The 24,619-nt window shown below is 41.6% G+C and overlaps 1 protein-coding gene across 1 annotated transcript in view; it reads right to left on the reverse strand.

Moving 5' to 3' along the window:
• Positions 1 to 24,619, reverse strand: part of LOC102777248 (NLR family CARD domain-containing protein 3-like) — a 1,099,208-nt gene that overhangs the window by 346,627 nt on the left and 727,962 nt on the right. The gene's annotated exons all lie outside the window — the stretch shown is intronic.

A 24,619-nucleotide genomic window follows, 5' to 3' on the forward strand; every position in this document is an offset into this window, starting at 1 on the left:
AAACACATTTAGCAGCTCACCATTCTCTAAGGCTACGTTCACTCTGCAGGTCTTGATGCTCAATTCAGATTTTTTGATCAAATCTGATTGTTTTGTCTGCTCGTTCACACTACAAATAAAATGTGACAGCAAACGCGCTCTAGTGTGAACGCTCAAAGCAGCCGCATGCACAAAAGAAGACGTCACACACAACGCGCTCTGTTTAGACCCAGAGCAACAGTATTGTTTGACTGATGGCCCTTAATATAAAGACTTCAGACTTCACGTTTCCCAATTTTTGCTTTAAGTTATAAAGTTATTTACATAATAATGTAAATAACCTAATAATGATCCTTATTGCTGTTTTAGAGGAGCGCTGCTTCAAAGGATAGTTGCAGATTTCTGTCAGAATCTGCAGATTATACAGAACAAATAAAATGTTCACGTTTCTCCAACGTTGTCTTCCCAACAGTTTCACTGGATGGACAGGAAGCGTTCACGATGTCTTCTCCAGAGCTGATAATTGGCGTCTGTCTCGTGTCAGTGACGTAAAAGACGGATTTAAAGTGACATGACCATCAAACAGCAGCTTTCTGAAACATCAGATATGTATCAGATTCAGGACCACATACGAAAGTGACCCAGATCAGATTTGAAAATATCAGATTTGTGCCGTTCACACTGTCACCATGATGGATTTGGGTCACATAGGGTCAAAAAAGTCAGATTTGATGCGCTTTCGCCTGCAGTGTGAACGTAGCCTAATATGGAGAACACCAGATCTGCAGCAGGGTTTGGATTTTTGTCGTTTTATCTTGATGGCATGTGAACAGGGTTTTTGTTTGATTGTTTGTTTGTTTTAAATCAGCTAACTTGTGGAGAAACTAGAAAGAAAAACTTCTAAAGATCCTCAAACACAGTCCGATCAGAAGAAGTGGGTCCTGAGCATTAAAGTCAGCATTAGCTCTCTGCTCTGTCTTACATCATTTTCATGAAAAGATATTTTAATGATTTTGGTGTTTTCAGCCAAGGAAACCATGTCCATGAACATTTATAGCACCAAAATAGAAAAACTAGTAGCTGCATGCAGCATAGTTTCAGTTTTCAGAACACCTGATCTCAGTGATGCACCAATGGTAACAACACTCATTTAACAGAGCTGTATAAAGGCTAAGAGACATCAGGGGTTTGATTTAGATCATACATCTGATTTATTTTATGTCATGACATAAAATTAATTTGTTTTATGTCAAGTAAATTAAAATATCTCACTTCCTGTTCTGTTCTATCAACTCCATCAGTTTCTGTGATGCCTCAGTGATCAGCCATCAACAGAAGAATGTTTAACTTCCTCATGTTTAAGTGCGTCACACTATGCCTGTGTTTGAACATTAAACATGTTATTACATGTAACTTTACTGTGCGCTGTTTCTTCTGTTTTTGAATCAAGTCTTCTGTTTTTCATGAAGAAACGAGTCCTTGTTAAAGATGTTAAAGGAAAGCATCAGCAGTCAGGAACAGATGGCTTCGAGCCCTCTGCTGACCAGGAGCAGCACAAGGTCTTAGACAGACTCAGACCTGATCTTCTGGACACAACCGTCTGATTCTTGTTAAAAAAGTTCAGATCTTTCTATCTGAACATTTCCCACACAGGTAAGAATTCACAAAGGACCAAACAACTAATTACTTTTGTCCCTTGAACAGTTCATTTGTGTTTAATTTGAAACAGATCAAACACTAGTATCAGGCTTGCGTTCTGCACTTTATATCTTACACATCTTCAGTTATGGAGTGAGAGGTTTAAATGCGTTTGAGGCTGTGAGACTTTGCTCTTACATTAAAGTCATGATTTACTGAGAATTCATCACAACAAACAGAATCGTAACATGCATCAGTTCAACTATTTAACTCATCTAAATGTACCATTAAGTGACTGGATAAATGTATTTAATACAAGAGTAACCTGGTTCGTTGGCAAAGGTTTGTAGCTAAATTTAGGGCAACAAACTTAAATACAATCAAGTGACTCTTCATTCAGACTGAAAATAGTTCAAAAAGGACAAAGTTCAAAGTGTTCAACAAAAAATTGCAAAGACTTCAATGGGATGGCAACACACAGACACAAGAGACACACTGTGACCAACTAACAGTGATTAAAATCTTCAAACACTAAAAGAAGTCAGACTCAGGTCCCTGATTAAAACACAATAAACACAAAACCCTCAGAGTGTGACAGCAGCAATCAATGTGTTCATCACAATAGAAAGACACAGAAAAGCAGAAGAGTCCAAATATATTTTTAAACTTGTGTATTTTAAACTTGCAAACTCCATATGCAGATATTATCAGCACACACAGCATTTAAAACATGAATCTTATGTCTGATTGACTTTGCAGTGACCCTGAACTAAACTGAGCTGCTTTGTTTTGTGTTTTTTCACTTCAGTAAAACCTGAATGCCAACTTCTTAACAACAAACTGATTTGATCTCTTTGTCCTTGTTTAAAGGGAAAAACAATGTTACATGACGATACTGATTAGTGTCAGTTGGGTCTAAAGTTACACACAGAACCATTTAAACTGTTGATCACAGTAACAAATGTTTAAGCGCAGAGTAACTGACTGATAATCAGTGTGGATTCCAATCAATCAATAATCTATAATCATGTGTCTTCAAACACAAGCGATCCAAAGTGTGTCCTGAAATAAGAGCTGAACATCTGGTCCAAACATCACAGAGCAGAAACAAACAAACTGTTAAAGGAGGAAACAACACAAACGTACAGTTTCTTCAAACACCAACAACAAGCTCCACAGCTGGACACCAAACACAGAAACCCAGGTGAGCTGCTTCCTGGAAGGAGGCGGGACTCCACCTGAAGTAGGACAGGAGTCAGATTTTCACAATAAGAGCATGCTATTCTCTAGTTAATTTAAGATTGGGCTCATTCCTTCTCATTGCCACTTCAAGGTACTAACACTTATTTCATGTGGGAAAGCGCCCTTAACCCCTTCAAAGTTTATACGTCACAGTTCTTTAATACGTTGGCTCAACTGTCAACAACGTTGAGTCCAGATGTGTGGACAGCTTTCGTGCTTCCTCAAACCTTTGTTCAAGTTCAATACAGTGCTCCCTCATGATAACGCGGTTGTACAAAAGCCAGTTGGCAGAACTGACGAACAGAGCCACATCTGCAGAGTAAATATATCAGTATACAGCTGCCAAATAGCCAATGAGCGGGAAGGCAACCCATCCTCTTCACCAATCAGAAGACACAATTCTACCTCATCATTACGCTTCGACGCAGAGAGTTCGGTCAGAGCTGCAGGTGGGGAGAGTCAGCAGAGGTGTGCGTCCATGAGACTGTAAGTTTCTGTGTTTTATCCTGTTTGTTCTTTGCTGCGGCCATTATCCTCCTTTGTTTAAATCCTTGGCGCACACTTAGTTTACCGAATGTTACTGTCATTTACTGCGAAGCAGCCTCTGCCAGGCGCTCATTATGGGACCGTCACTAATTTCTCATGTTGGCACTTGTGTAAAGTGCCTAGTTAGGATTTATGTAAGTAGTTGTGACGGAGTTACACCGTCCTGGGCCGCAGACAGCTGATCTGGGCGCATACACGCACCACCACCATTAGTTTCTACAATTACTGTGAATGACGTGTTTGTACTGCCATTTATATCCAACAACATCAAGCAGTTAAATCAGAGAGTTCATGTTACTAACAGCTCAGCTCTCTGCAGCAGACAGAGGCTGCACTTTAAAATCAATGAAGCGATCTTTAGACGCGTCACTCTTTAAGGACACACAGCTGGGTTCAGGTCCAGCAGGTCTCCCATAGATCCTGTTAGAGAAGAAAAATGTGTTTTTCATTTGCAGGCACAGAAGCTATTGAAGACTAAGCACACCTTCATTATCCTAAAGAGAAACTGGTTTGCAGGCTAAACATAAGCAGTGTAAGTCTCTGCAATGTAAGAACAGAGATAAACACTGTCATTTACACTGTTCAGGATTATGGTCGTACTGTGAGCAGCTGGAGTTTAAATGTATTGTATTATATGTAAGTAAGAATTCCTCTGGGTTATTCAAAGAAAAGGCTGAGGATGAGCTGGTTAGAGCACAGAGTTTAAATACATGGACTGAACCATGTGACCTTTACAGACAGCTGGGACCAGAGTCTAGCTTTGCCCTGAAATCTTTGCTGTTTTCACTTGATAACAGCAGCTGTTTAAAGTTACTGAGTGTGTTTGACAGTAAAGTGAATGTAAATGTGAGACACTGTGTGCTCACAGCTAAAGGCTGCAGTCAGCTGTGTTAGAGCCTCTTTCACACAATGATCCTTTAATAAACACTCAGAGCTCCATGTTGATGAAGCAGTCATGTGTGAGCTTGTGTGCTGACATGTTGACAGTTTGACTTCAGCTTTTACTGAAGAAAATCCACAGAAGGCTGAAAGTGAAGCATCACTTCCTGTTTGAGGAGAGCCAACAGTCTGTTTACACGTCATGTCTGAGTTACAGCTGGAATAAATGATCATTTGCAAAGTCTGCTGCTCTTTCTGTAACCATCTGACCATCAACTAACTCTGTGCTGCTGCTGCTCTCATTCACAAAGTGCTCAATTACATTTTTAACTCGTGTCTTTAAGAGCTCTTAGTGTTAGCTTAGCTTTAGCATGCTGTGTGGCTAGCTTAGCGTCAGAGCTCTGCAGGTGTCTCTGTGTAAATATTAATCACAGTGACAGTAAAGGAGGTAAAGGGCTGTGACGTCATCACGTACGCTGCGTCCTCTGTGGGCTCTGAGTGAACTCACAAAGTACAAACTACAAGTACACAAACACGAACGTAGCTCAGAGTGGCGGACACACTCGGCCTCGTTGGTCCAGCTGTGAGTCCGTTACCGTGAACTATGGAGCGGCAGATTTGTGCTGAACTAAGCTGCACACAGCTGATGTTAGCCAGGAAAACATTACACACTGACTTTAATGGAGAGACCGGAAATACAAACACACACAGTTTGTTGTGTGAAGAAATCAAACATGAGCTGAACAAACAGTAAAGTTCCTAAAGACAAACTGTTAAAGGAGGAAACAAAGCAAACTTACAGTTTCTTCACACACCAACAACAAGCTCCACTGCACGAAGTTCAGGAAGTTAAAGTAAACTTTGAGCAGGAAGGAAACACCCAAAGAGACGTTTGAGGGCAATCTGGAGCATTGGACACTGTGTGCTGCTTTCATGTGCACCTCGGAAACTCTACACCTCTGGCAGGCTGTGATTTATTTCTGCTGTTTCTCCTCTTTGAAACACAAACATCCGTCATCACTTTGTTGTTCTTCCTGCAGCGTTTAAATATTTCAACACTGAACTGATGTTTGTTCAAAGCTCATTTCAACCTGTTGAAGTCATGAATGAAAGCGCAGACTGAGAGTTGATCACATGATGTTTAAGGTGTGTCATGTGACATGTTCAGTATTGTCACACATGTCTAGATTGTCCCTGATATCATAACTGCTCAAACACTGATGATTATATTTGAAGAATTATTACTGATGGCAGCAAAGTTTGAATGGAGCTCTCTGTCTGTGCTGATTTGTCGCCCTCTGGAGGTCAAAGCACAAACTGCATGATGTCACTGTAACCACCACAGTGACAGGAAGTGTTTTTATGACTGAAACACTGAAATGATGCTAACGGCTGTCGTTAGGCTCACTGACAGCAGTGCTGATGTGTTCATGTCAAACACTGGCTCAGGTCAGACTCCTTCATCCTTCTCCAACGTGAGGCCACCCTCAGGCCCACAGGAGCTCTGACCTTTGACCTCCTGACCCTAACCATTTTAGTCTTGTTGCATCTTTAAATGCAAACCCATCCAAACTGTAGCAGAGCAAAAGAAGCTGGAAGTTGTTCTATGAATGATGTTCATCCCAGAGTTTCTGTTTCCAGCTCAGACGTGTTAAACGCTGTTGCTGTGCTACATTTGTCATTTCCTGCTTTCACTTCCATCCGTCAAAGCGCTGAACTCATCTGATCACTTTAATGCAGTAAAACAGGAGCTGTAAGTCTGACATTTATTTACTGTCATTACAAACAGACACAGCTGGATTAGCATCCAGACAAAGGGCTGAAAAGATGAACTGTTTGCACACTGAGCATGTGCAAACACAGCAGCCACCATCCTGTCACACTGAGCACGTGCAAACACAGCAGCCAACATCCTGTCACACTGAGCACGTGCAAACACAGCAGCCACCATCCTGTCACACTGAGCATGTGCAAACACAGCAGCCACCATCCTGTCACACTGAGCATGTGCAAACACAGCAGCCACCATCCTGTCACACTGAGCATGTGCAAACACAGCAGCCACCATCCTGTCACACTGAGCATGTGCAAACACAGCAGCCAACATCCTGTCACACTGAGCATGTGCAAACACAGCAGCCACCATCCTGTCACACTGAGCATGTGCAAACACAGCAGCCACCATCCTGTCACACTGAGCATGTGCAAACACAGCAACCAACATCCTGTCACACTGAGCATGTGCAAACACAGCTCTCAGCTTCCATCACTCACAAGCTCCAGCCTCCACTTAAAAGCCCAGAACAAAGCTTGTGACCAACACAGCGCAGACAGAGGTGATGTCCACGCTCTGTTTCTGGGTGGGAAACTCACCTGTGGGTGTGGCTGTTCCTTCCCTACAATCTCTGTGTCACAGCTGCTAAATTAGACTGAAGCCAGACTCAAACAGAAACAGCCTCAAAGACTCAGAGAGAGAGCGCTGCTCCATCTCTGGACCCAGATATATGTTCCACCACCACGCTGCAATGCATCCTGGGATAGGGTGGGCCCACCTGTCCTTCAAATCCAGGGAGAAGGAGGACACGTTTGTGGGAGTCTGGACGGCCTTCGTGGCCTCGCTGTGATGTCATGAACCTTCAGAGGAAGCAGAGGCTGAATTGAAACACACCTGCTGACTTCCTGTGTTCTGCTCTGACAGCTGCCATGTGTCACAGTGTGGATAATAAAGCCATCAAACTGCACTCAGCTCCAATAACACCATCAGTGTTTGATGTCCAGAGGATTCATCAGCTTTAACCATGATAGAAGCAGGAAGTTAAGATGAAGATGAACCATGTTGTGACTGAAGGACAAAGCTGAAACATACAGATGTGAACAGATGTGTGGAAAATTAAGCAGCAGCCATGTTTGGAGGCTCACTGAAGTCCTCCCAGCCACCATGTCTCCATGTGAGGGCAGTGGGTCTCAGGAGGTTCATAAAAACAAATGTTGAATGACTTCTTTGCCTCTTGTTGGTAGGTCAGCTCTGCAGCTACAGAGTTGCTTTTTGTGTCTGTGAACCTGAAGCTTGTCCTCTCTTCAAATCTTTGTCCTGCTACAGCGGACGAGCCCAACGGCAAAACTGCTTATGTATTCTGTATTTACTTCTGATTATCTGTGTTTGCAGTGACCCTGAACTGAGCTGGAGCAGCTTCATGTTGTTTTGACGTCACTCAGTAAAACCTGAATGTCGGCTTCTGAAGAACAAACTGGTTTCATCTGTTTCCAGTTAAAGGGACCATCATTGTTCCACCAGTGATGTTGGATCCAAAGTTTCATTCAGATCATTTTAAACTGTTTATCAAAGACAAATGTTTGAGTGCAGAGTTACTGACTGATAACCAGAGTGGATTCAGCCAATCATCAAATCATCTCATTTGTTTTATTTTATGTAAATACAAACGTCTCACTTCCTGATCTGCTCATAAAGTTCCTAAAGACAAACTGTTAAAGGAGGAAACAAAGCAAACTTACAGCTTCTTCACACACCAGCAACAAGCTCCACAGCTGCACACTAAACACGGACACACAGGTGATTCCTGGAAGGAGGCGGGGCTTCACCTGAAGCAGGACAGGTGGAGACTTGATAAGAATTTTCCCCTTACAGGGAGGAGGCTGATCTTCAGATGAGTTCCTGTTAAATGTGACGAAACAAAGTTAAAAGTGGACTCAGTCTTGTCTGATTTCACTCTGTTTTTCACTGAGCAGGTTGAAGTTTTATTAATGAAAATCAGCAGAGCTTGGTACTGATGGAAGAACCTCCTCTAATCGCTGTCATTCAGAGTGATCCAACCACTTTTGTATGTGGCACTGAATCCGATACATATCTGATGTTTTAGAAAGCGACTGCTCTGACGAGCTCCATGTAATCACTGATGACCAAATGGAGAAGTTGGTTCTTCCATCAGGATCCCACCAACAGTAGAGGAGCTGCAAAGTGTTGTGAAGGATACCTTTGGGATTTCAAACGACTTCAGTCTTCAGTATTTTAAACCAAAATTTCAGGACTACTGTGAAGGTTGTTGGCATCACCCTGGTCATCCTGCCAGTTTTCGGCAGCCCCTCTGATCAACTGTCAACTGACTATGACGCATCATCCAATCCAGTTGTGTCCAATGCAGACTCTGCTGCAACCACATCTTCTCAGGACACCATTATTCTCAAAAGGCAGAAGTTCACAGAACGTTGTGAGCCGAAGCTGTTCCACAGTCTGCATATGAAACTGAAATGTACCTGGAAAGAGCCACCGAGGAGTATAAAAAGAGTGGAAATCTTCTGCCCACCTCCAAAGTAAAGACTGACATTCTCGAGAAGTTGGCTGAAACTGTATTTTCAATTATGGCCTATTCTTCCTATTATTTTGGGGCGAGCACTAGTGAAGAATTTCAGTGCATACAATGTAAATTAATCAGAAAAATGTTATATTATAAATTTTGTATATGTTTTATATTCCACAATAAAAACAATTACTGTTTGAATGTTGTCTTTGTGAAATTTATTCATTTTACTCAGAAAAGAAGTTAAATTAATTTGATTTTCTCTTACTATTGAGTCATTAATTATAAAGTTTAATTGGAAAATTAGTGAATCCAACTTGAGTTTTAATTAAAAACAAAAAGTTTTAATTTTTTTGTAATGGATATTTTAGTCATTTTTTACTAAAGCTTTGGCAGATCGTTAGTAAATTCAAAGTAATTTTTCTCAGAGATTCATTTTAAATGAACTAATTTTTTGTTACAATTAGCAATTTTAACCTTCAATTTGAGATTTTGTCCCTAAATTCAACACATATTTACAAGAGAATGTTAATAATATATATTATTGTTTTTTGTTGAAATTTAATTAACATTTTATCTAAATTTTACAAAAATCACTTGAAATTAAAATCTACTTAAGTAAATTAAGTGTCACGTTGTTGTCATAGGTTTTTTAAGTAACCTCTAGTCACAGTTTTTACAGCACATACAGAGAAATGTAGACAGGATGTGCAGCCAGTGCAGTAAATGGTCTCAATATCAGCTCTTTAGAAAATGATCCTGATGAACATGAAACTAACATCCAATGAGAAACACAGCTTCCTTGTTTCATGTCCAATAACAATAAATGAAGAGCTAATAAAGAGCTGTTCTATTGTAAAATGCTGAGATGATTATTAGACAGAACCCAGCGGCTCACCAAAAGCCTGCATTGAAAATCTATATGAAAGTAATCTATGCTCATATATGGCAAAATCATTTAACTGTCACTGTGTTTTTCATCTGTACTCTTGTTGGTTGGACAAGTTTGTAAATGACAAAGAGCTCAGTGGACTTTGCATCCATCAAATCCTGTTAGATGTTTGGATTGTTTTTACTTCACAGCTTTGTGATGAAGGCTAAAGAACAGAGATATGAACTATTGCCAATATGAATCCTGATGGCATGACGTGGGCATAGACCCACCAAAGCAACACTCAGCTCACCTCATTCCAGGCGCTTGTCTGCTGGAGACCATGAGCCTTGTTAGTCACACATTAGCACCGTGGTAGGAAACAGCCTCCATCATTTCATTAGATCTGAATTTGGACTGTTTCCCTCTGGATGAACCAAGTCTGTCAAATCTATTGATCCAACACAAACTATCAAACACATTGGCTCACAGTCAGATTGGCTTTGTATGGATGGTGTAACAGGGGGCTGGGAAAGGATGCTGAAAGCTGAATATAATACAGAACAATAACAGGACATATAATAATGTAGCAAACATGATCTTCAACAGGCACACTTCTATTATTCATGATCACAAACACAAAGAACTTGTGCAGCCCTGATATCAGCCCTAATATATGAGTGTGTTTGCCCAAAGATTGAAACAGCATCAACATGACAGCTGTAAGAAATCTTCTCTCAGCCTTGTTTGGCAGAAGATCCCTGCAACAAAGATTGTAGCTGAAAGATGACGTGTGTAAAGTTTGCTCTTTGGGAGGGTTGAGGCTGTTTTTAGACCTTTGATAGTTTCCAATCCAGTTCTGAAAGACAGAAATAAAAACAACATCATTAAGATCAGATCATGGAGCTGTTTTCTGCCTTGTTTCTATCTTCACATTACAAGACTTTACTACAGTAAAGATGCTAACATGTATCTGTAGCAACAACATCATTGAATCTATAACAACTGGAGCCAAACCAGTGGCCTCTGCTGGGATCACTGGTGAGCCAACACTTCCTTGTTGGATGCAGATTTCAGGGCTTCCTTTTGCTCCTCCGTTATAACTGTTCTCTCTTCTCAACAAATGATGACACAAAGGAATCAGCAGTGACAAAGATGATGCTGAAGAGAAGCACACATTTCACACATATAACAGACCAGTCCAGTTACACACACCTCTGCTTGACATTAGGCCTCAAACAAAGACACAAAACACTAACTTGACTCTAAATAGAAGAAACGAGCAGCTTTTTCTGTTCTGTGCTTATTTATATTTGACACACATGCTTCTCTTTGTGCAAACACACATTGCACTATAAGGGTAACCTAGCACACAATGATTGGACAGCACAGTGATGATGCTGGGAGATCCTATACGAAGCAACACAGAAACACTGAGAACAAAACTTTAAACATTGATTATATTGAGATAAGCAGCCGACCCAGTCTAGATAAAGGTGAGCAGCTGGGACCGCTGCTGCACCAAAAACAGGTTTCAGTGTTTCCATGTGTGTGTGTGATGTCTTTACTTATACTGGTCAATAGACTTTAGTCAACACATTATTGAAAGGTGTTACACATGAAATAAAAACAGTGTTTCATCTTTATTCCTCTGAAGCAGCTGCATTATAACCAATCTGCTCCTTTGTGGCCATTTAAAACAGCCTTAAATAACTGTTGTTATATTTGTTGCAGTTTCTGCTCCTCTTGGACAGACGACTCTTGAAAAGACATTTTTGAATTTCAACTTTTAACTGGATAAATATCGGATATATAAACGTCTGCAACAAACTGATTCCACCTTCTACCTCATGATAGGAATGTTTTTGTGGCTCAAGATGACCTGATATCTTTCATGATGGAGACATTTGACACATGTTTCACATATTATAGACCAACAAGTTATTCATAGCAGTTTAAATACGGGGAGTCACTTTTGGGCCCAGCAGATAAAACAGAGCCAATATTTCCTTCTTTATTTAAGTGACGTGTGTCACAGATGTGACCTAGTAAAGTGTAGCTGAACATTAGTAACGTTATTAACACTCTCAGCTCGTCCTTGTTCCAGACCTGAAGATCCTCTTCTTTCATTCAGCAGCAGCTTCAGGTCTCTGATGGTCCATGGCTTGTTGTTGGGAAACAGCCCTGCTGGGATGATGGTGTCCTCACAGAAACAGTCAGTGATGCTGTTGATCTCCATCACAGAGCACGTCCCAGTCTGCAGTCTCAGTCCCGCAGGGCCTCGCTGGCTTCCTGACTCCACCCAGTCAACAACAGGAAGTGTTTGAAGTGCAGGAACAAACTGAGGCTGTGGTCAAACAGGAGTTTTTATCTCCTCGCTCTGACTGTCACTGCGGCCCCGCTGCTGTGTCAACATGTGTTTGTGCTAAACAATGATGGAAAGTGTTATAAATGACTTGTTGGCCTCTGATCTGTCACAAACAGCTGAAACGTGTCTCTCATGAGTCACATGAAGGTTTTTGACAGAAAGAACAAAAAGTAGCTGCAGTCAGTTTGTGTCATTTTTATATTTATTCATCTGGGAGAAAAATCTGAGGGACATTAAAATGTGTTTTTCAACAGAGACAAGAACATAAATATAACAGAACAGGTAAATGAAGATATTTCAAGTAAACAGCTGGACTGATCAGGTCCAAACACACAGTGATAAACTTGTCAAACAGCTGTCATATCTTTATATATAAGCTCTTTATAAATCCTGTTCACTGCAGTCTGTTTACTAATAATGTCAAACTGTTAGAAACACAGAAACATCAGAATCGTCTTTGTTCACATAAACCTGTCTGGGATCCTTTGTTGTTCTTTTGATGCAGAGTTACATTATAAATATAAAGAGTTATTTCAGAGTCTCATCAGTTTTCCTACATGTCTTTATTGAACACATCAGCAGGGCTGAAGCTCTCATGTTAAACACACACTGATCTATGGACACGTTCATGTGTTTCTAACAGAACCAGGCTGTTATCAGCCCTGCACTAACATTATGTCACACACACTGAATGTAACAGTGACAGTTTACATCATCACACAATCAGCTGTGATTGTTTCACTGTCATCAAACTAGTCAACAGGAAGTAGAATCAATAGAAACCAATCATTTACTGACAGCATGTCTGATGGAAATAAGTGCAGATTATGTATGAAGTATAACTGCACACAGTAACTGTGTTACAATAAGGACTTAACAGCGCCCTCTGCTGGAGTGTTTCAGTACTGCGTTAACTAGAATACACCACCTCCTCCTCCTCCTCACACCACCTGCTACAGCTCTACTCTTCTATGACTACAGTCATCCACAGCACTGATGTGAGGTCACATGGTTCATATGTAAGGAGCACAGAGACGTCCTAGCAGCTGACCTCAGGTCAGTTTAATGACTGCGAGCAGCAGCTGTGTTATTGTCACTGTGACAGGGAGACACTCTCAGACACAGCGCTCATGTCAGCTTGTTCTCATGCAGGAGGATCAGGAGCTCCATGTTTGTCTTTGTGTTTGAATCATGATGTGTTTGTGCCATCAGAGTCTGTCATGAGTACTCAGGGTTTCACAGCAGCTCTTCTGAATGCTGACGAGGACTCCAACCTCATGTTTCACCTCTCTGAGCTTCTGATGTCTGTGAACACTCGTGTTTCTTCTCTGGGCTCATCTGGACAAAAACACCTTTCTGTGTTTGGCTCCAGCCTCATTCTGACTGACAGGAAGTGTGTTATCCATGAGCTGCACTTCTGTGAGAAAGTTTCCTGCTGTGTTTCCTGTCTGTGGACAAACACGAGTGTTTCAGCTGAGGACTTGGTTCCTTCCACCTGTCCATACAGGACATCACACTGTCTTTTCTTTGATTTCTCTGACTCGTGTATTATGAACTAAATGTATCCTGATACACACAGAGATGGATGAGCAGAGGTCACATGATGAAAGAACAAACATGGAGTCTTTGATTTATTTAGATATTTATTGATGAATGCAAACAAACCCTGACACTGAACCATCGTCCAGCTTTCACAGAACAAACCTGATCACATGACCTGCTGACCCAAACAGTGAAAAGCTCCATGGCAACAACAACAAACAGCCTCACATATGTTAACAGAGGCTGTTAGAAGCACAGAGTCTTTACAGTCTTTCTCCTGTTTGTACACAGATCTCTGCACATCTTCATCACAGTTACTCACAGACGTGCAGAGTGTGTGGATATCAAAGCTAAGTTTCCACCATGTTTGTAGTCTGTACTGGGACTCATGGAGCATCTCTCTATGAGCAGTCAGTGCTTTAAACAGTGAGTCCCAGTTTAACCAGCAGCCTTCACACCACACATCACACAGACATGGAAACTTCAAACCCTCAGACTGAAGACACCATCAGAAATAAATAGATTGTGAGGAAGATGAAGAACTGGAACAGTTTGCTGTGGTTTCTTCTGTTCCTGTCAGAAATAAGAGTCTGGCAGCACTTTGCTCTCCTTCCACATGTTTAAGGAGGAAGTGAAGAAGAGCGAGTGAGTCGTCTTCCTCTGTGGGCCCAACATCAGGCAGCAGCCACGTATTTTTAAAAACCCAGCACACTGCTTCAGAAACACTGAGTCCAGGTGACCAGAGTCATGTGATCAGCGAGGTCTTCACTCATGACGTCACAGCTTCAGGACCTGATTCAGAGGTTTATAAGGACGTGGATCATTGGTGCTGATGTTGTGTGAGAGCTGGTGAACCATGGGGAACATAAATAACAACCAGGCCATCAGCAATTCTACCCCCAGCTCTAAAACCTACATAATACACTATACATATAGTTATATAGGTTATAGTATGTTATATATAAACGTAGCTGAAGCAGTTTAATTTGTAGCTTCACGCTGCACTTCATATGTTTGTCCACCAGATGGCAGCACAGAGGCCTGTGTTGGAAAGCTTTGAGTAATGAAGCGTTTTCAATCCAAGCTTCAGAAAGCTTCATGTGGTCATTGTTGGGTTCAATATTGAGGAGGGTTAGAGGAGGTAATCAACTTTCAAAATAACAACACTGATCCGGCCAGGTGGAGTCAAACGATGATTTAATGCACGCGTGGGGGGACCACCGCCGTACGCAGACAGCGCCGATCCCCGACTTACAGAGCATAAGCAGATGCTTTATATACCATCAGGGCTTAAATTTAATACGCCCCTTCAACGTCAATCAGATACAGGTCATACATAGGTTTCAAAACCACAAAGACTTTTAACACAGTTTAAAAATAACATTGTCTCCGTCTCCACAGCAGATGCTTCCTGTCAGCCTTCTGACTTTCACTTCTCGTCTGGAACACCAGACCCACACCCTGCAAGAAACTGTTCCTCTTTTTGCAGAGACAATTTTGCAGTTGCAAGCAAACATGACTAACCTCTCACCTATAAATGACTCTATCTACTGTGTGTGTGTGTGTGTGTGTGTGTGTGTGTGTGTGTGTGTGTGTGGCTCGACCTCACACGAACTTTGTCTTATGAGAAGAGAGGCCAATTCTCATGTGCATAATAACCTAACTGAAACTATATCTGTAATATGTTGAATAAATGTTTTAATCAAATGAGTGCCCCTACTTCAAAGCTTAATAAAAAGATATAAATGACTAAAAGATAACAATGAATAACCTGGTTATTCAAATAGCATCCTCCCAACAGCTCCTCAAAGTACCTTTCACAAGCACGCTCTGCAAAAGCCTGCACTTCCTGTCTACTTTGGCACAGAGTGTACTCAGAGTTAGGCCTTTCAGAATCAGCACATACACATTTAAGATTATAACAAGCATTCAAAAGCATTTAAGATCATTGATTTAACTCAACAGTTTAACGTGGTTATAACTGCACCTGTAATAAAGGCTAATTGGGTACCAACATGTTTAAACATCTGAATGCAATATCAATGCTGTAGATTATGTTATTAATGTTAGTACTGCAATGGTAATGATGATGATTATTAACAATAGCAGTAAAATAGTTTCCCTAATCCCCACATCATCAAGGAAGCAACCAGGAAATATCTGCTGTGTGTAAAAACAGCAACACAAGAATCCAGAATGAAGACAAGAAACTCAAAGCTCACACACAAAACAGGTGGAGCTAATTTTGTGACGTGTTTCTGTAAAAACACCACAGAAGTGAATCATCAAAGTTTCCATGTGAGCTGATGATGCTGCTGCAGAGTTTCTGTGAACCTCCTGTGACCCCGCCTCCTCATACAGAGACATCTTATTGCTCTTCAAACTGCATCACGTGGACACATGTGATTGTGTATTGTAGTATTGATCCCAATGCTGGTATTAGTACTGGATCAATAACACTGGATGGATGCGTTCAGCATGGAGCCCCTGAGCTGTGTTACAGACAAACATGAAAACTGACAGGTCTGTGTCATTCACAGTCTGTAACACTTCTAAACAACAGAGGCTGACCCAAGTGCCTCAGAGCCAGGCACGCTCACATCACAGCTCTCTAAATAAGCCAGTTTCAAAATAAGAGCTGAAAGCTGTGTTTGCTTGTGTTAGCTTATTATTGTGGAGACTAACATTCAGTGATCATGTGTTCAGACTCATAATGATTACTCTCAGAAATCCTGATCTTTGTATTTACTGTGTGTTGGATCAATAACTGAGATTCATCGTATCACACAGCTGTGCTGCTGCTGCTGGTGATGTCAGCACATCTGGAACAATACGAGGTATCTGCTACCAGACTGAGCAGGACGTGAGACCTGTGGACTGTTTAAAGCTGTCCCTCCACAGCTCACTCAGACCTGATCCACACCTCAGTGATATTCTCTGACTTCCTCAGTAGAGACAGAAACCATTCAGATCTGGGACGATCAGCTGACTGATGATGTCACACAGACTGTGTTTTTCAGGAACAGTGATTCTGATGTGAGCCTGCTAGCTGACAGCAGACCTGATGAAACCACATGTTGACATCTGTGAGGACAGACTGGACTCTTTGACTGCACCTTGGTTCTCCTCAGAGGTCTGTACAGGAGCATGTCCACCCCCACTGAAGATCTCAGTCACTGTGAAACATAGAAAGCTGCTTGTGTAGCCTCTGCCTCACATGTAGATACAGCTACAGGTTTCTCTGTCAGTCAGACTGAAACAGTGTCCTGATGCTGCATCATTCAGCTCTGTGCCCCAGTCAGCATCACTGTGAGCTACCAGTGTCAGTGTTTCTGCCCTTTTCCTGTAACACTACACTCAGCACAGGCTCAGCTGCTATCCAGTGTTGGACTTTGGCTTCAGCTGCTGTGATAGATCCTCTAACATAGATCAGCTCTGCTACATGTTGTTAGATAAGTGCAGCTGCCTGTCATGTCCTGATGTTTCTCTGGCTCAGCAGCTTCTCCATCAGAGGTTCACATGGAGCTGATCCAGTATCTCCAGTAACTGTGTTCTGTGCCTCACTGGTTCATCCTTCTGTCTGTGTGACGTCAGTCAGATGTTGAAGTTAAACTCTGTAATCTTCACTGTGTCACAGAGTTCAGTGAGTCCCGTTATTCACAGTATCAATCAGATCATCAGAGAACAGCTGATCAGCAATCAGTGGTGCCAACAGCACCTCCTGTGGTGAGAGGATGCAATAATGCAATGTAGCATTTTTACACTCAACACTTCCAGTCATGAAACTGTCTGTTGGATCTGTTTGACGTTGCTTTCTTGTGCTGCTTTCTTGGTTAGAGTTCCTCACAAATGTCCAGATTATTCTTCTAATGAGGCGTCGACCATGTTTTCAGTTCTTTGGAAGAAAACATCGCCCTTTGCCATCCTTACTTTTCTTTGACTTCTTCAAATGCAGCTGAACTCCAGCTGGTATTTTATTGGACTTTGCAGCTGTTTCTTGTCATCAGTTCATTCCTGCAAACCTCTGAACCTGAACAACAATGATGCTGCATTGCTGGCTGATCCCAAAAGGTTGATTCTGTTCATCTGGACGTTTTCAGAAACGTTTGCTCACTGATCAGGTGACTTCTTCAGTCTCAGCTGACTGCAGCTTTACAACCTTACAAACAGCACATTTGCACAATGACTGAAACCAGCAGCAGCAGCACCTGATATATATGATACTAATATAATACATATACATATATAATCCATACTAATGATGAAGGAACTGAGCTCACAGTCCATTGTTCATTCAGTGAACTACTCAGTTTATTTTGGGCCTCAGAAATGCTCACTCTGTTTGTACATCACTGTCAGCAATAGACTCATTCTGCTGTGTGGACAGGAACACATGTGACATCACTTCCTGTTTGTTTGTAACTGAAGAGGAAGAAGTTTACAAGGAATCATTTAGAAGAGTTTCAAACATCAACTGATTGAATCCATGAATCTGAAAACGTGTTTGTGAGTGAAAGAGACAGACATGTACAGACTGAACTATCTGTTCAACAGTCAGAGTGTTTCTGTAACAGGAGACACTCTTTACACCCCACTCAGCACAGGGACACTGAGGAACCAGGAGACCAGAACCTAAACCCAGGATAAAGAGTTTGAGTGAATGTGGTGTTGAAGGTGTGGAGGTGGATCAGAGTGTCAGAGGAGACTCTGTAGAAGGACAGAGTGCCAGCAGGACAGTCCACATACACTGCTGCTCTGTTAGAGACAGAGGAGGAGGAGGAGGAGGAGGAGGAGGAGATGGATGTTTCTCTCTTATTGTGACAGACAGACTGAGGACCATCATTAGAGCAGCTCAGACTCCAGGACTGATCATTGCGTCCAAACAAACAGTCTCTGCCTCCTTTCCTTCTGATGCTTCTGTAACTCACTGATATAAAAACGTTTCCTCTCCACTCGACCTCCCAGTAACAGCGACCAGTCAGACCATCTCTACACAGCAGCTGAGGACGAACATCAAATCTGTCTGGATGATCAGGATATGACTGAACCTCCCACACACGTGTCACCTTCCTGTTGTTGTCAGACAGTTGGAGCTTTGTGTTCACTGTGTTTGTGTCGATTGTGAGTTGACAGGAATCTGATGGAGAGAACAAACACAATCCAGCTGCAGTTATTGATCCATCATCTGTTCATTGATTGACACTTTGATGATGACTCCTGACATGATGAAGATGGTTGAATGTGTGCTGCTTTGTTTTCATGAATCCCATTAAAAACACACTTACACTTCCTCAGACCTGGTGTCAACCATCGGACTCCAGCAGGCTCCACCCTGAAAGGAGGAGGGGGGTCAGAGCAGCACAGTCAGCATGCACACATGGACATTACATGGCTCTCATACACACACTGTTACACACTGAGCTCAAAGCTCGGCTCCACTGTTTTATTCAAAGAAATCTACATTTATTTATCAGCACATTTAAAAACAGCTTGAGCCAAAGTGCTGCACAGAGTAGAGAGAAAATAGGAAACATACACAGTAATTACTATAAAGACTCGTCAGAATTGAAAGCTACAGAGTACAAATGTGTTTCCAACCGGGTTTTAAAAATGTCGAGTGTTGGTGACGACCTGATGTGAAGGGCGACTGTTCCAGAGTTTGGCTGCAGCCATCGATAAAGCTCACCTCTGTTTTTACGTCTAGTTCTGGTCAGAAGCTACTTATCTGCAGACCTGAGGGCTCGACTTGAATTAGTTTCTTAAATAGAGATAAGATGGAGCCAATCCATTCAGAGATTTAAAGACAAACAACCAGATCTGGAAGTGGATTCTACCACGTACTGGTAACCAGTGGAAAAAGCTGGAAAAAGCTGGTGATGGGTCGTCTAGCACAGACCCACCGCTGGAACCAGACAATTCATGAGGGAGAGAACTGTGACAGCGCCGTTCCTTCACTTGACCTCAGTCGCTCTCATCTGCTCCCTCGTAACACTGCTCTTTATTGAGGTTACATGAATATGCATAAGTTCATTAACATGTGACGTCTTACACAGGTATGAACAAAGAGTACCAGTCTGTGCATAGTGTAGGTATGTGTGTGTGTGTATGTGTGTGTGTGTGTGTGTGTGTGTGTGTGTGTGTGTGTGTGTGTGTTCCAGATGTGACCCTGTGACCCCAAAGCTGGTGCTAAGAGTCCAGCGGTCCCCCTAACAAAGGGCTCTTATACTTAACCAGACACAGAGTAGGTGTCCTCCTACACCAGGGGTCTCAAACTCGCGGCCCGCGGGCCAATTGCGGCCCGCAGGACGATAGTTTTTGGCCCCCACCTTAATATGAAAATTTAATGTTAGTTTGATAATGTATGACACTTTAAAGTGTTGTGTGCGGAGCTGAATTAACCCACCAATCAGGGTGGGAAAAGTTACAGCAGCGTTGCCCTGGAGTGTTTCTTTCTTTTCTGTGCCTGGCTGGCTTCCTCCTTTCTATTGGGCAAACGCGGACATTCGCCCCAGCGCGCTGCGTTCACAACACTTCAAAAAAAGTTGTTTTTTTTAAGTTGCTTCCCAGCGGGACATTATACGTATATAGATTTATACACACGTGAGTGGGAGTTTTAGTTATTTTTTCACAGAGAGTGATCTCATATTAACTCTCAAAGTGATGCGTAGGCGGCGGGATAAAAGAAAAGTAATGAACTCAATGCAGCCCAATTTAGTCTGCAGTCACATAGCGACACCTGTTCATTGGCAATAACAGTCCCCGGTAACCCGGACTAATTATAGGGTCGCACCGTAATTTGTGGGTCGATGTTTTTTATTTGCATCACTCCGTTTGCATTGCAGCATACATGAACATTACATATATTTCAATATAATGTAAAAGCAGTCAAAACAACTAACATCAGAAACAGGTGATGTTATTTGTTATATGTCACGGTGTCATTTCTGCTTCTTTCTCCTGTAACAACAGCCCGGCGCCGTGAGCAGTCGCCTTTTTTGCACTCGCTATCCCTGTACTTTCTACCATCTAAAAACGCCACGGTGTTCGTGTCGTCATGAAAGACATGAACATCGAGCGTAAGAACAAAGGAGACTGCTACCGGCTTCTTATCTGCCGATCGCCGATCGCTAAGGTTGCAAGAAAAAGAAGCAGAAATGACGTTCTCTACGCGTTGAGACGTTCCCCGTCCGTCGGCTAAACGCTTGATTGAAACTTCAATGCGACAGTGACACCAAGTAGAATTATAAATGTTACATAGCCCCAAACATGTCTTTTTCAAAGCCTGCGGTGAAGAGAAAGGTTGGTGATGAGCACCGACAATTTCAGGAAAAAGTGGGAAATGCAATATTTCTTTGTTGAGCACAGGGGCACCCCGACCTGTCTTATTTGCACAGAGAAAGTTGCGGTGCACAAGGAATACAATTTGAAACTTCATTACACAACTAGACATGCTGAGGTGGATGCAAAATACCAGGGAGATGAGAGAGCGAACCAGGTTGCCAGTCTTAAAACAGATCTACTGAGGCAGCAAGATTTCTTCAAGAAAGCAACCAGAGAGAATAATGCAGCAGTCGAAGCCACGTGGTTATTGAGATGATTGCTAAAGCAGGGAAGCCATTCACAGAAGGTGAATTTGTCTAAAAGTGCATATTGCAGGCTGCAAATATAGTCTGTCCGTGAAAGAAAGGTCAGTTTAGCAACATCAGCCTTTCTGCCAACACCGCAGCAGATCGCATTTCTGACCTGTCAAGTGACATTTATGACCAACTGTGTGAGAAAGCCAAATGTTTCAGTGTATACTCAGTCGCTCTTGATGAGACCACAGACATCACCGACACTGCCCAGCTCCCAATGTATGTCCGTGGTGTTGATGACAGTTTTGAAGTGATGGAGGAGCTGCTCACAGTAATTCCAATGCATGGCCAGACCACCGCTCAGCAGATATTTACAAGCTGTGTGATGCCATTGAGAATGTTGGTTTGCCATGGAAGAGGTTTGTTGGAATAACAACAGATGGAGCGCCATCAATGACAGGGAGGAAAAATGGACTGGTGGCACTTGTTCAAAAAAAACTGGAAGAGGAAGGCGTGGAGGAGGCCATTGCTCTGCACTGCATTATCCATCAGCAGGTCCTTTGCAGCAAATGCCTGAAGTTTGACAATGTGATGTCTATTGTTGTAAAATGCATCAACCAAATCAGATCCAGGGGCTTAAAGCACCGAAGGTCCTGTGCTTTTTTAGAGGAAATGGAGTCAGAATATGGGGATGTGCTCGACTTCACTGAGGTACGTTGGCTCAGCAGGGGAAATGTATTAAAGAGACTTTTTGAGTTGAGAGCAGAAGTGAAGCCTTCATGGAGAAGGATGGAGTTAGTGTTCCTGTGCTAACTGATCCCAAATGGCTCATAGACTTAGCTTTTCTTGTTGATATGACACATGAGCTTAATGTACTGAACAACACGTTACAAGGCCAGGGGCAACTTGTCAGTGCTGCCTATGACAACGTGAGAGCATTCCCCACAAAACTTGCGCTCTGGAAAGCTCAGCTCTCTCAGACAAACCTTTGCCATTTCCCAGCATGCAAGGCACTGGTGGATGCAGGCACACCATTCAGTGCTGACAAGTATGTTGATGTCATTTTGAGGCTACAGGAGGAATTTGATCACAGATTTGTTGACTTCAAGACACACAGAGCCACCTTTCAAATTTTTGCAGACCCCTTCTCCTTTGATGTGCAAGATGCCCCTTCTGTGCTTCAAATGGAGCTCATTGAGCTGCAGTGCAATCTGAACTCAAAGCAAAGTTCAGGGAGGTGAGTGGAAAAGCAGACAAGCTTGGACAATTTTTGAGAGAATTGAGCCCTAGTTTCCCTCGGCTTTCCCAAATTTTCAAGCGGTCCATGTGCCTTTCTGGTAGCACATACTTGTGCGAAAAGCTCTTCTCCACTTTGAACTTCAATAAGTCCAAGTACAGGTCCAGACTTACGGATGATCATCTTCAAGACATACTGAGGGTCGCAACTGCTTCCTCCCTCAGGCCAAATCTGGCTCAGCTATGCGAGAGGAAACGCTGCCAGGTCTCTAGCAGCAAGGAGTAGGCAAGAGAAGCCATGTTCAGAAGAACAGTTCATTTTCTACAATGTTCCATTCAAGTTCAGAAGAAGGTTATAGAACTGTTAATACAGACATTTCAATCTAAATACAGCAGATATAGAAGACTGAAAAAAAAACACATAAGTTCACTGACTAAAAATATCTTATTATTGTTTTATTTATTACAGATTGATTTATTTTCTTATTAATTCTTCATTTGTTTATTTATTTTTCATATTTTGTGTAAAAAAAATAAATAAAGAAATTTGAGAAGATTGGAAGTTTTTTAACCATGCCTTTCTTGTGGAAAACCTAATGCGGCCCAGCCTCACCCAGACTCTGCCTGCAGCGGCCCCCAGCTAAATTGAGTTTGAGACCCCTGTCCTACACCATAAATCAGTAAGAGAGGGTACGACCTCTTTCATGGCCCCAAGTGGTGTGTGCATGCCAGAGCACTCTGGAAGGCACACAAAGTCTTTACAGACTACTAAGGATCAAACCTCTATCATCATGCAATCGATTATAAAACTCTAAGCATATATGAGTAAATATTTCTAAGCATAAATGACAATCAACAATATAAACCGTACAGCTGGTTTTAATAACAGAATTAATTTGTTTCTCAAATGAGAAAGAACTTTTTAGAAACACTCCTAAATCTTTAGTTTTAACTTTTCCAGTGGGCCAAGGTCAACATTATCTGCTAATGCTAAATAGGCTGCCGTTATTAACTAATGCAAATTTGATGTGAATTAGCATTATGCACTAATGCTAACACTTACTTTTTAACAATGTGAGTAGCTAATGCTAACACTCTTTTTCCTAGCATTACAACATCTGAGCTGCTAATGCTAAGTAGGCCACCATTAGCACCTACGTCTAATTAAAGGCAAATTCGCATTGGAACCTAATGCTCATATCGTTTTCCTTTGCTTTATAACAATGTGAGCAGCTACTTCTAAATAGCATTAGCTAATAACAGCAGTCTAATTTAATGCAAGTTAGCCTCATTTGCATTAAAACGATGTGAGGAGTTAATGCTAAGTATGCTGCCATTAGCGGCTAATTCTAATTAGGGGTGAATAATTATTACCAGCTAATGCTAATATCGTTTTCTCTTCCCTTTTAACAATGTGAGCAGCTAGTGCTAGGTAGACTGATGCTAGCAGCTAATGCTAAAGCTAAAGCTAATTTGATGTGAATTAGCATTACATTAGTGAGGAGTTAATGCTAAGTAGACTGCCATTAGCAGGTAATGCTAATTTTAGGTGAATAGGAATTGGCAGCTAATGCTAATACCATATTTTCTTGCTTTATAACAATGTGACCAGCTAATGCTAAGTAGGTTGCCCTTATAAGCTAATACTATTTTTAGGTGAATTAGCATTATGCTAATACCGCATAACCGCTTATGCTAACAATTCATTTTGTACTTTTTAACAATATGAGTAGCTAATGTGAACACTATTTTTCATTCAATTTTAACTTTTCCCCTGCAATGTGAAGACTTAATGCTAAATAGGACGCCATTAGTGGCCAATTCTAATTTTAGGTGAATAACTATTAGCAGCTAATGCTAATACCATATTTTCTAATTTGACGTGAATTAGCATCCTCCGCTAATGTTAATTCTTTTCCCTTGCATTATAACAATGTGAGCAGCTAATGCTAAGAAGGCTGCTGTTATTAGCTAATGCTAATTTGATGGAGGTTTAGCATTATTGGGTAATGGTAACACTTTTCCCTTCCTTTTTAACAATGTTTGCAGCTAGTGCTAGGTAGGCTGATGATAGCAGCTAATGCTAATTTGATGTGAATTAGCATTATATTAGTGAGGAGTTAATACTAAGTAGACTGCCATTAGTGGCTAATGCTAATTTTAGGTGAATAGGAATTGGCAGCTAATGCTAATACCATATTTTCTTGCTTTATAACAATGTGACCAGCTAATACTTAGTAGGTTGCCGTTATTAGCTAATACTGATTTTTGGTGAATTAGCATTATCCCCTTTTGCTAACAATGTTTTTTGTTACTTTTTAACAATACGAGTAGCTAATATGAACACTTTTTTTTATTCAATTTTAACTTTTCCCCTGCGATGTGAAGAGTTAACACTAAATAGGAGTGGCTAATTCTAATTTTAGAT

The sequence above is a fragment of the Neolamprologus brichardi genome, chromosome 3 (assembly GCF_056152115.1).
Source record: "Neolamprologus brichardi isolate AB-2024 chromosome 3, ASM5615211v1, whole genome shotgun sequence".
NCBI classification, from domain to species: domain Eukaryota; kingdom Metazoa; phylum Chordata; class Actinopteri; order Cichliformes; family Cichlidae; genus Neolamprologus; species Neolamprologus brichardi.